Source organism: Hypomesus nipponensis, chromosome 7 (assembly GCF_054491055.1).
Source record: "Hypomesus nipponensis isolate SF chromosome 7, ASM5449105v1, whole genome shotgun sequence".
NCBI lineage: Eukaryota > Metazoa > Chordata > Actinopteri > Osmeriformes > Osmeridae > Hypomesus > Hypomesus nipponensis.
The window spans coordinates 4,087,454-4,100,718 of record NC_140367.1 but is presented as its reverse complement, the minus strand read 5'-3'; the positions used below and the strand labels follow the sequence as shown (position 1 = coordinate 4,100,718).

The following is a 13,265-nucleotide window of genomic DNA, read 5'->3' as shown; positions in this document are numbered from 1 at the left end:
GTATTGCCCTGCAGGCTTATCAGTTTCCATACAGATTGCATGCTAGATGGCAGAGCTACGCTGAGATCAGAAGGGGATGTTAATATTTTACAGGATGATGGTGTGACACGCTATCGATTTAGGAACATCCTGAATAAAAATTATTGAAAGAAACGGCAGAAGTTCTGAACTGTTAGTTTAGTCTCTTTGACCATCTGCCGCTAGAGTTTTTTTGAAGTAAGTATGGTTCTTCAAACCGCATTTAAACAGAACGATATTCTATTCTATTACATAATGCTTGATCACTCTTCAAATTGCAATATTGCGCCAAGACAACGGCAGCTATGCGGCACAAATCTGTTCCTTCATGCTTCACAAACTCTCTGACCAGATTGTCTCAAATCAAGGTTGCCCGTAAAGTCATTTAGGAGGGTGTTTTAATAAATCTGGTTTTCAAGCCAGGCATTTGTTATTTTAATGCGACAAAGAACTCGTTTCCACCCAGCTTCAATATCTCCTGGTTCTGCTGAAGCGAGTCATATTTAAATGATAAAGAGTTATTCATCTCCCAGATCTACTTAGCCATCGCTCCCAGCTTGTACAGGAGAGAATGTTATGTCTGGCGCTCTGCCTAGCTCTCAGCCTGTTCCACAGAGAGACATACCCAGGGCCTGGGATTACCGTTCAGACACTGCAGATTCACACCTCCTGCACAGTTCTGCCTGTCTGTCTGCACTTCTCTCTGTCTGTCTGATTCTCTGTCTGTCTGACTGTCTGTCTGAGTCTGTCTGTCTCTCTGTCTCTCTGTCTCTCTGTCTCTCTGTCTCTCTGTCTGTCTGTCTGTCTGTCTCTCTGACTCTCTGTCTGCCTGTCAGTGAGGTCTCCAGGGGGAACAGGTGTAGGAAGCCCTCTCAGATCAGGTCTGACTGAACACACACACAGGATAGGCTACATAGGTCCTCCAATCAGAAGCTGTCTCCCCAACAGATGATGAAAAAGAACGACCAGCCTTTAGCTTTGCTGTGTGACCTCCCTGAGTTCTAACGACCCCTAGTGACCTCTGAGAGCTATTTGACCATTGTGCCTTTGAGGACCTCCATTAGCCCTGGTGACCTCCCCACGTACAACTGACAGCTGGTTACATCAAAAAGTGTTTGAGATGCCGGAACTCTTTGCGTCATTGGCCCAGAACACGCTTGCCTGTATCATGTACTTTCCAAGACGATTACACTCATCCCATAGCTTGCTGACCTTATTTACGACATGGTTTATTACTGGTGTCCTTTAGAGATGCAATCCTCTACTACCTATTTACATTAACTGATTTATTGTGAACTCCTGCGATGTGGATTGATAAAGGGAGAGCCCCTATCCTCCTCCATGTTTATTCATGCACTTTATTCTACTTTACTTCTCATCTGGACGACAGGCATCGGTGTCAGAAGAGTGCCAAGAAGGAAAGAATATTACGGGAAAAATCCAATGCAGAGAGAGAGAGCTTGAGAGAGAGAGGGAAAGGGAGAGAGAATATCAATACTCAAAATGCTGAATGAATTTGACTGGACCAAGAACTTCTCATCAAATGGGAAAAGAAATGGGATATGAAAGATGACCTGCCATAAAAATCCGATATCCCACAATGCCATCTGTCAGACAGCGGAGAGGAATAATGACTGAGTCTAATGAAAGTTGAGCCCTGGTTCAGCAGAGGTTTAAATCAGCTCAGCCCTGCCAAAGAGATGGCGGCCCGCCCAAAGTGCTGACTCAGCGGTTCCTCGACCAACCTTGATTGGCTCAACACCACTTAAGCAACGCTTACAGCGGTGGAATTCCATCCATCCAATCAGGAAGCTCCTGTCAAACATCAGCACTGGGTAACACAAGTAACCATGCAAACCAGGAATGGATGGTGTGTTTACAGCAAACTGCTCGTGTGTGGTACGATGTTGTCTGTGACGTACAAAAGTGTTTCATTACATTCAATGAGATACTGCCATTCAAGTACATATATTTGTTGCTGGCTTACATCAATGGGCCTCCACACTCTTACTGGAATAGGCACTGATTAAATAATGGTTGTTGTTACGCTTGATTGGCCAAGTGTTGCTTCCATGTAAAGCACTTCATACAGCTGTTATTAGCTGTTGAATGGTCAGGGGAGAAACAACATCATGTAAATGCTCCTTAGCCCCCATCCTAGACCGGGCCAGCCAATAAAGTGATGATGTAGCAAGAGATAAGCAATCAGAGAGTTGCCCGACCAGCTACAGTCACAGACAGTTGCATGCTGGGATATGGAGCCTTGGGGCCTCAGATGTAACCTGCTCTATATTTCATTTCAAAGCAGTGTATGTAAAGTTAATGGCCTCTTAAATAAACTGTCAATCCTGGCGCCGACGCCTTGCGATTCGCCCTGTGAACACGCAAATCTCCTCTTTGTTTTCCTCCATGAATGATATTACCCAGGACAACGACAGGCACCTCTCCTCCTCCTCCTCCTTTTCCTTCTCCTTCTCCACACATCCTTCTATTCTAACGTCAAACGGAGGATTTAACAGTGGATCCGTTTCATCCTGGCGATTTCCATTTCAATCTCGTCCTATGCCACCTCTGTACTGGGAAGGTCGTCTTTTCCTGGAAGTCTGCATGGACTGGGATGGGAATGCATGATGAGAAATCACAGGTCGGCAGGTGAGTAATGTCAGAAGGACCTCCTTAAGTTGTAGTTTCATTCAGATTTACCCCGCTGTTAGGCTGTCGGGCTGAGTCATGGCCTAATGTTTTCTCTGGGCCAAAAGTGGAATTAACAATATTGAATCTGTGGTTGAATATCAAACAGCTCGTATCAATTTCTCCTCTGTGCAGTCACTGGAACCTGAGAATGGCCATAAATGTCATAGAGAAAATGTACAGAAATGGGCAAACAAGAAATTAACTTCCATTACTGGGATGAGGAGCATCACAGATTTATGACCAGACTTTTCAGTCACCAGACAAAGGTAGATCACATATTGTCATCAAAGATTCTTCTGGAATGTTCAAGACCAGAATCACTTCTTTCACGTCATTCTACCCCAACATCCGCTCATTACCCTGGTGTGGCGTGCATCCCAGAATCCCCAGGTTGGAATGGAAATGCTGCTTATCATCCTCATGAGTGCAGGCATTCCACATTTCTGTGGGTTGTTTAAGAAACGCTCCCTTGTGAAATATGCATGCTGCCTTTCTCTTTCGGTCAGGCTAGGTTTTCTGAAGTGTGTAAATGCTGTATTGGTGTTTCAGCGGCCAAGCTTTAATGGGCCGTGACGAGCATGTAGGCACAAGGCATGAGAATACGCTGAGTGTCTGCCTCGTGGAGGAACACCTGAAGGAGGTTCTGACAGCTGGAATAACACAAGAGTAACATCTATGTTTGCCTGAACGTTTATGTCAGTGCGAGTCTGGGCGAACATCTATTTCTGCCGTTGTCTACGGTAGGTAAACATTTATTCGGCATGAGTCTGGATGAACATGTTTGTCTGCAGAAGTGGCCTCTCCTCTGTGTGCAGTACAGTTTGTCTACTGGCCATGTCAACTGGTGGCTAAGAAAATTCTCCTCTGGGATCAATAAATGATGAATTAACGAGTGTGGGGGTTTTGTGAGGAGGTGAGGGACAAGAAGCAGGAGGAGGAGGAGGAGGAGGAAGAGGACGAGGAGGAAACAAATATTCAAGCTTGACTTCCTGATCCTGGATCTACGTGTGCCTGTGTCTCTCACTCGTGACTCCCTCTTCACAAATCTGAAGACTTCATGTCCTTGAGCATAACCTGTTTGTAATGAGTAGTATCCAATCTTCCACAGGATTCAGTTTTAATTGACAAAAGCACCATCAAAGACAACTTCATAGCTGGGACTAAGCACAAATGGTGTTTTAATTAAGGGGGATATAAGAGTTTCTTTCTCCCCACTGAGTGCAGGGTTTCCCCCTATGGACTGAATTCAAATTCAACAGCAGTGTTACTCTAAATAACTTAACCAGCTGTTAATTGGAAGCATTGTAATCCAAGAGGAGGTTACATTCTTTTTAATCAGTCTTAGGTATTAGGGCAATAGCTCTGTGGGTACTTTGAAAGAAGCTAACAAGCCCAAAAAATACGAATAAAAGAGACAAACTTTAAAGGCAACCTATTTTGCAAGCATCACATAAAGAGTTGAGGGAGTCAGCAAATAAGTCTTTATTTCTTTCATGATCCTCTTTTTGAGAGCAACTGTAAAACAATGATAAACAGCCCTTAGGGGAGACATTGTCCAATTTGAAAATGTGAAACACATCTAACAGAATGTGAGAGAGACAATTTCTCTTGAACCTCATTAAACCTGGTAAAAAAAGGAATCTTGTAACGGTGGTGAACGTTTAACATTTGTTCTCTAGCTGCAACATTGACAACTTGGCTCTCTATTGTTATTATATACTTGTCAGGATGAAAAAAACATAGATCAATGAACCATTCTACAACAAACATCAGACCAGGTAAATGGCAACAGATGAACAATGATTACAGACCCTGCAATTTACTGCTGCCAAAGACACCTTGAGGAAAACTATTAAAATGACAATACATTTTAGACTATAAAAGCTTGGCACATAGACCAGCTGTTAAACCCCATAGGTCCTGGCATCTGGGGATAGCTAAAAACGATAACCTTGAGGTATGGCTGTCAAAGATTATACTAATAACCAGCATGCTTTTGTTAGCACTGAGGTTGTTGGTGTGTCGTTATGCATGCTGGGCGTGGCAGAGTACAGAGGAATCAGAGTTTCTAAAGATGAATCTCACAAATCACCTATAATGTCTGCTGTGCTCAAGTAAGAGTGTGCCATAAACACTAAGTTATAATGACAACCCCTTCGCCCACAAATGCACTCACATGCACACACACACACACACACACTTCATAATTATCAGCAGCTGAGAGGGGTTGGTGGTTGATGGGTCTGGACTGTGCTGTATATCACCAGGGGGTTTGACATGCCAGTGGGCCCATCCAGGTCTGGTGGGCACCCTGGAGCGAGGATAGGGAAGGCTTTAGTTACCTGATGAGGGTTCCCCTCCCCTCAGGCCAATCTCATGGCCACTGGCTTGGCATGTGTGCATGTGTGTGTGTGTGTGTGTGTGTGTGTGTCAGACAAGAAACCGCAGGGAACTGTAATGACGTGCCTGGGGTTGCAATAGTAGCTCGAGAGAAGGAGAGGAAAGCAAGTGAAGCAAAGCTGAGATCTGGGCTAAGCCCTGAAGATCAATTACACTTTGGAGTATGACGATTAATGTTGAAATAGATTGATAATTACCAGTTCCCATTTGTTAAATTGCCATCTATTCCAGATATTTGAACCCTGTTACCCTACGCCTGCCAGTGTTACAGGGTAGTGGTGGACTCCTCTACAGAAGTCTCACCTTAGTGTGGCCCTTGAACTTCAACTTCTGGAAGGAACACCACATCACACCACTTTGGAGAAGGGACGGTGAACTACATTGCAGAGAAAGAACCATGCCATGCAGTCTCTCTCCACACACACACACACACACAAATATGGATGCAATGCAAACACACACAAACACTATCCTCCCCAGGTAGGTGCACTCAGAAGCATGCTGCCTCTCTGTCTGACACACGCACACACACACACACACACACACACACAGGAACACACATGGAATACTATATGCACACACATATTGCCTCATGCGCAGACACATACACATACAAGAAAGAAAAAAGAAAAACGTACTAATGAATGCTGTTGCTAATTAGGCCTTTCTTCTCCTTCTCTAAACCTTAACACAGGATCACAGGGGCTGGTGCGGGCACATTGTGTGTGTGTGTGCTCGGAGGGCAGAATATTCCCCGGAGAGCTCACAGCGCTGAAAGGCACCAAGATGCTGGTGAGCAGCTTGTCTGATTAGCACTTATTACTCTCTAATTGGAGTTCTCCAAAACAAGATGACCTCTGCTTTGTTTACTGATGAGATTAATTGTGGTCTGGCAGAATAAAAAATCTAAGCAGAATTAATTCCTTCCTCATTATTTTGGAAGTGGCCACAGGCCCTAACTTCCTGCTTGTCACCTCTCACAGTGAAGACAAGATGTTGCTTTGGTTTGGTAATTTTCTGATGCTGACTTGATCCAAGTTCATGTCAACTCATTAACTGTAAAATATTGTTGATCTGCTTAATTTCCTTGGTGTTTACAAAGCAAATTTACGTTGTGATAGAACAGGAGAAAATACCTCGAAAAAATGATTTAGTGCAAGATACCCAGACTATTTTGTGGCTTCAGTTTTTCTAGGAATGACCAGAATCAAAGAAAAAGTGAGTGGTGTTGAAAGGAAGAAGATGTAAGTAGTCAGAGGGAGAGGGAGAGGGAGAGGGAGGGAGGGAGAGGGAGAGGGAGAGGGAGAGGGAGAGGGAGAGGGAGAGGGAGAGGGAGAGAGAGGGAGAGAGAGGGAGAGAGAGGGAGAGAGAGGGAGAGAGAGGGGGAGGGGGAGGGGGAGGGGGAGGGGGAGGGGGAGGGGGAGGGGGAGAGGGAGCGCAGAACAGATGCTCAGGGACGTCCACCTACCCAGGCCCGTCAGAAGCAGTGTTTCTGCAGTCAGAGTGGAGATCAGTGGTGACAGCAGAGAACCCACCACTGAAGAGGCTGAGTACCACAAGCCCTTTCTATTCTACTGGGACCTACCTAGACAGGTCTGGAGGCTGGGGGCTGGAGGAAAGAGGCTGGGGCGCTAGTGGCTGAATGCTGGGGGAAGGAGGCTGGGGGGCTGAATGCCTGGAGCTGGGGGCTGAATGCTGGGGGCTGGGGGGATGTGGGGCTAGGGGCTGAATGCTGGAGGAAGGAGGCTGGAGGCTGGGGGCTGGAGATAAGCAGGTTTTTGATGATTTATAATACATCTTAAAATCATGTTCTCTTTTCCTGTCATGTGAGGGTTTTCTGTCCAATCCCTGACCAGCTGACTCCATCTGAACGAGAACAGACCTGACAGAAGACAAACAGGTTTTCTTCTGACTGGAGCATTACGAACATCAAGGGTGCTTTCTCATTAAACAATCATGAGTTTTATTTAAAAATGGGTAAAAATAGACAAGTCTAGCAGGTTTGGTTAGTTTTCCAGGGAAACACTGATGGTGACAGTACTAAGGACACAAATTACGACTGTATTGTGCCTTTAGACACATCAGACAACACTGACTGGACAACCTCTAATCTCTGTTTAAAACATACTATCAAAGACGTCTTGACATTTGTGTGTCTTTTGTAGCTAATTACAACCATACTTACACTAGAGACATCCCCACCGTGGACAGGATATTGTGGTGCTGCAGTAGCTCTGCCTGGTAATGCCAGTGCTGCGAGCTATCGCTAATGAGAGTACTATGGAGTGGCTAATGGAACAGCACTCTGCTGCTTTTTAATCTGATGACAGCACCCATTAAGGGAATAACAGGAACAGACTTCAGATGCTGGAGAACAGCTGCATGCTCTATGCCTTGCATCTCTTTTCTTTTACAGATGAAACTGAGTGCATTGAAGTGTTCATATAAAAACAAAAATATATAATAATAACAATCGTAACATTTTGTTTTGTATTTTTATTGTCAGGTCAGTTTTTGGGAGCCAAGTTTTTTTTATTTTTTTTTTATTGATGTCATAAGGATGAGAAGCTACTTGGTACAGTGTTCTCACATGTTGTATTCTGTAATCCTTATCACAACTCTCAGCAACCTAAATATTTTATTCTTCCAATTTTCAACAGTGAAATTGATGACATGACAAAGATACCAAAAAAGTGGAGAAATAGCAGAACTTTTACAATTAGAAGGGTTAGAAGTACTACGAGAAGTACCACAAGAACCCATCAACGAAACTATATTGCGAATGTCTTTTGAAGAAGAAGTCCCAATCACACTGTGTCATTTGAACACTATCAAAGGCAAACACAGTCCAAATGGATACTAGATAAAAGTTCAGCTTTAAAGCTTGAAGATGAAATAGTAGACTTTTTTGCTAAATTGTCTTATCTTGTCGTGAAGAGGACACGAGTGGGAAACCATCCCGACACTAAAACATTTAAGTGGAAGCTACCAATTACACTAGTATTGATCTCAATAGGTCCTCTCTGACTCCCTACCTTTTATGTGTTCTCGCTACCCTAGATGACAAGATAGTTTGGCTGGAGAGGGCTCTGCAGATAAAATATCCTAACCATTAAAACGTAATATAATGACCCTGGCCCTGAAGCAGAACACATGGGGGATGGAAGGCTGTTCACAATAATTACCCTGAAGTGCATTAATGGTGTACAATTGCTCCTGTGTACCCTGTACAGGTACATAGCAATCAACCCAAAGGACAACCTCATTGAAGTCTGCCCTTCTCACTGCTTTCCCACACCACTTCTGTGACCAAGATTCCTTTTTTTTTATTGGATGGTTTCATGAAGTATGAGCTCATCTACCTTCTTGGGAAACTCTAAAAGTGTCCTCATGCGACCCTGACATTTGCAAACTCGTTGCATCACAACTGTCTTTTAAATCTTAAACCCACTCAGCCAGTCGAGTGATATTTCACCATGCTTCTCTCATAATATCCTTTCCACACACACACACACACACACTCAACACACATGCACAGCTTCTTAACATTGGACTACAGTCGTCACCAACAATCCATGTTGTCCCCACGGATCTTCATCAGTAGCCGACGCCGACTTGCCTCGTCCAAATGACCCCTAGACTTCACCAACTCATCTCCTGCCAGTGGGCAGGTCCCGGCCCACACGTCCAGCAGGCAGAATACAAACGACATAATTGGCGACGTAGAAGCTGAGCCTATTAAAGAGCAAGCGGGACAGCGATAGCCTTCGAGGCCGCTAACACTCCTCATTAATCTCCATCTACAAGGTTACAGAGTCAGACTGATGGAAACGTAGAGCAGCACCATGTGACTCCAGCCTCACATGACTCATCGTTTTAACTTAGGAATTTGTACTCTTCTAAAATATTCTGTACTTTCAAGTTTAGGGTTCTTAAATGATGTCTAATTGCTTTTACTGTAAGACTGGTTGGAAGTTTGTAAGCAGATGACCCTTCAGATGATCACACTCAGTTTGATACTGCAGAACTTCCATCATGAAACGATAGAGGTATCATTAACTTCTTAATGAATTAGCAAATTGTCTTGCCGGTCAGTATGTGCATACTGTTTGACCCTGAAATCTCTCTCAAGCTGCCAAAGTTGCGGTGTGGGTAAGGTTCTTAGCTAACACTGAATGCAGCCTGTTACTGTAATTTGGCTACAGCAAACAGATAAATCATTATTCTCTCTCTCTCTCTCTCTCTCTCTCTCTCTCTCTCTCTCTCTCTCTCTCCTCTCTCTCTCTCTCTCTCTCTCTCTCTCTCTCTCTCTCTCTCTCTCTCTCTCTCTCTCTCTCTCTCTCTCTCTCTCTCTCTCTCTCTCTCTCTCTCTCTCTCTCTCTCTCTCTCTCTCTCTCTCTCTCTCTCTCTCTCTCTCTCTCTCTCTCTCTCTCTCTCTCTCTCTCTCTCTCTCTCTCTCTCTCTCTCTCTCTCTCTCTCTTCTCTCTCTCTTTTTCTCCAGGCCAGAGATGTGTTAACGTCCTCGAAGGTTTCACGGACGTGGTGTGTGTCTGTGTGTGCTCATATCCCTGGCATTAATTTAGAGTTTTTAATGGAGGTTGGTATAAATACGCCCACAGACTTCTCCCGTTATGATGCCCTGCGTTTATCAACAGGCCTTTTACACTCCTGGCCCTCCATCTTTAAAAGACTCTCTCATCTTACGGGCCCTAATCAAAACTGCCCTCGCCTGTGATGAGTTGAGGTTATTCTAATGAAATATGCCCCTGTGGTAAATCCAGCCCTGGTGCACACACTCCACAGCTCCATGGATGTTAGCACCTCCGCGTCGTTAGCCGCTTCATTACTTGTAGTGATGGGAGGCGTTTCTATGCAGTAAGATTCTAGTTCATCCAAAGCTTTATGGGAACATCTCTCTTACTGTTGAAGACATGGTGAAGCTTAGGAGAGATGCATTGCAGAGTGTCTGTGTGTGTGTGGCAAGTGTCCACATATAGCCTACAGATCATTACCAGTTTCAATATGTCATCTTCCCCACATGGAAAAGATGAAAGGGCTTGGCTTTTCGAAGAATCATTACTGTGGTTGGTTATTTACAGTAAACACACACACACACACACACAAAAACAAAAATATGGCAACTTTTAGGGAAATCATGAGATGTAGTTGTGTATCAGTGCCAGCCATACTCTCTATTATCTAAGTTAGCTCTGTCTATGATGGTGTTGGTGTTGGCTGTAGTGGGTGGAAAAGTCTCACTCAAAATATTCGGATTCATTCCTAGATTCATTCCCGAGAGGCCATCTCCACAACTCTTCACTGTGAAAGAAACACAACAGTATCCCCATGAGAAGATGGAGGAGCTGCAGTAAAGTGAGCAGACCAACATGCGCACATGCACACACAAACACATGAACACAAATCATGGATGTTTTTTTACATAAAATTCCCAGGCTTTCCTTCCACTCACTACTCTGTAATCTCAGCCCTCCGTATGGGTCGTTGTCTGGCCAGACAAACTTAACAACCTAGCCTCTGAGGCACCCTAGCATCAACGGGGGAGTGGAGGGGGGCGGCCTGTACCAGCCTCTGTGACAGGTGTGGAGAGGAACTGTACTCCAGCACTTCCTGAGACAAGGCCCCAGCACTAACGGATGTCAGTCTCTCTGTGCCTTCTCTATTTGTCTTTTATTCCTCCTGCTTTTCTCTCTCTTTCACTCTCTCTCCTCCCCCACACTCTCCATTGACATGGTGACATGCATGACAGATTCAGAAGGAGGCAGAGTGACAAGGCTGAGATGGCTGACGTCTGTTCCTCTTAGTCATGATCACAACAGAGAGGGGAGGGGAGAGGAGAGGAGAGGTCCTGTCATGAGAGGACACACAACACACGCACTCTCAAACACACCCACTCAAAACTCTTTGGCATTATCTAGCTGATGAAAACATGCTCTTTTTGGCTCTGAGCACCATAGAAGATAACAGTGGAAATTAGAGCGTATAAAAAGATGCTCCACTGGGAGATCTGTCAGTGGCTTTACTGGCAAAGGATGCTCAGTGTATGCGCGTGTGTGTCTTTGTGTGTGTGTGTGTCTGTGTCGTGGGTGTTGTGTGTGGGTGTGTCTGTGGCTCGTATCTTGGTGGGAGTAAAGAGAAGTAAACGTCTCTGCAATATTATTTGATAATCTAGTTTCTCTCCTCCTTCCTCCTGTCTTTCCCTCTCTACCCTCTCTCTCTACCCTCTCTCTCTACCCTCTCTCTCTACCCTCTCTCTCTACCCTCTCTCTGTCCCTCTTTCACTCTCCCTCATGGGTTGGTTTGAGTCACAGCTCCAGTCCCTCCTTCCCTACCCTGAGAGCTGTTGATAAGGACCCTGCCTGCTGCCACAGCATGGCAGAAAATCAAATTCCTCTGAAGACAATGAGGTCCATTTGCAGCGCTAAGCTGGATGAAAGTAGCACATTTAGCTGGTCACTGTTTCGCTCCCCTCCGTGGCCATTGTCAGAGGAGACAAATAAAGCTTATGTAACAGTGAAAAGTTATGAAAATTGTTTTTCATTGCTAATTGACTAGCACAGCAGTCTTCCGTTTGTGTGTGTGTGTGTTTGTGTGTGTGTGTGTGTGTGTGTGTGTGTGCATTTAAGTATAACATATTTTGTGAATTCAAATGAGCATCTGTCTCTGTGTGTATTTGTTTTATTCATTCAACCAATGAAGATGATTGGCACTTGCTTTTTAAAATTGGATCAGTGTTATTATAATGACTAAATATTCAATTAAGCGGCCCTCAGTTTAACCAAACACAATATAAAAAACCTTGAGTTGTTTTTTGCAGATAGCATGCTAGTTTGAGATAAACAAGTCAACAGCTGTACTTCACTTAACAGCCATCATGTGGTCTGGGCCTAATAGCCTATCCCTGCCTCAGCTAAACCCAACGCATGCACCACCCAAGTCCTCGCAAAGCTCAGGTTCAAGGCCCAAGCTTGGTCTCATGTCATTTGAAATGGCCCTCCCTGACCGTCTTAGGGCCCCTCCGACGACAGATGTTTTCAAAGGAAACCTAAAAAAATATCTTTAAAAAAAAGCTTTTCAATCAATGTGTTTTATTGGTTTTGTTTTTAATTATTTATTGACCTTGATCTTTTTATTTATTATTAAGCTTTGATTCTTTTTTATTTGTATTACTATATGCTTTGTAGCACTCGGAGATTGCTTAAATATAGAGTGCAATATAAATACAATTTATTATTATTATCAGTAATAGTCATGTATTCATCTACAAAGGTCCGTTGGAGATAAACAGCCACCGAATATGAGTTTCTCCTCATTATCTAACACTGTCATTGATCCCTCCAATGGTGCTGCAAATGGAACATGCCTTGGCCAATGAGTCGTCTGCAAATGGTCACCTCAGCAGAAGGATGTCCACACACCAATCAGGTGACGGCTGGGATGCTACCGGGACAGAGAGCAGCAAATGAGGCATCTCTAATTGGTCAGTCCACCAATGGCTGGCCAGGCCTTGAGGCCAATTCCCCAGAGCAGACAGTTGTTTATGAGCGGATGGATCCGTGTGGTGTAATGATGCATTGAAGAGAGCGAGAGTAAGATGGAGAGATGGAGAGAGAGAGAGATGGAGGGAGTTAAAGAAAGGGGAAAGATATAGAGTGGGATGGAGAGAGAATGACAGCCCTTAATTTTCTTGTCAGTGTGTAAAAGCTGAACGCCAATTTGCCAGCTCTTTCCATCCTTACCCCTCCTTCTTGCATTCTTCCCGTTGTGCCACCTCTCCTTGCCACCTCTCCATGCCTCTTCCCTCCTTGTCTCCTGAGTGTTTGGGTCTCATTCAGTTTATATTTCTGTGTCTGATTTCAAACCCATACCTTTGTCTGTCTGTGCATTTGTTATCGTTCTCTTGCACTATCTGTTTTTTTTTTTTAGGTTAGATTAACTATTTTTTTTATTATTTGTTATTCCCCTTAGTAATAGCTAGACCCCCCTTAGTATTAGCTAGACTTTGCTCCTTTTGTATAGTTAGTCCACATATTTAAGTTTCAATATTCCTATATGTTTGATGTATGCACCTCCTTGCCAAAGTAAATTCCTTGTTTGTGCAAACATTCATGGCAAATAAAATCCCTTTTGATTCT

The 13,265-nt window shown here is 44.2% G+C and overlaps 1 long non-coding RNA gene across 1 annotated transcript; it reads left to right on the top strand.

Annotated features, from left to right (window-relative positions):
* The first annotated feature begins 1,404 nt into the window (after positions 1-1,404).
* Positions 1,405-10,898, top strand: LOC146276384 (uncharacterized). Its single transcript, XR_014762477.1, has 3 exons — positions 1,405-5,904; positions 9,614-9,709; positions 10,397-10,898. It is a non-coding gene; the product is annotated as an uncharacterized LOC146276384 (long non-coding RNA).
* Positions 10,899-13,265: the final 2,367 nt, after the last annotated feature.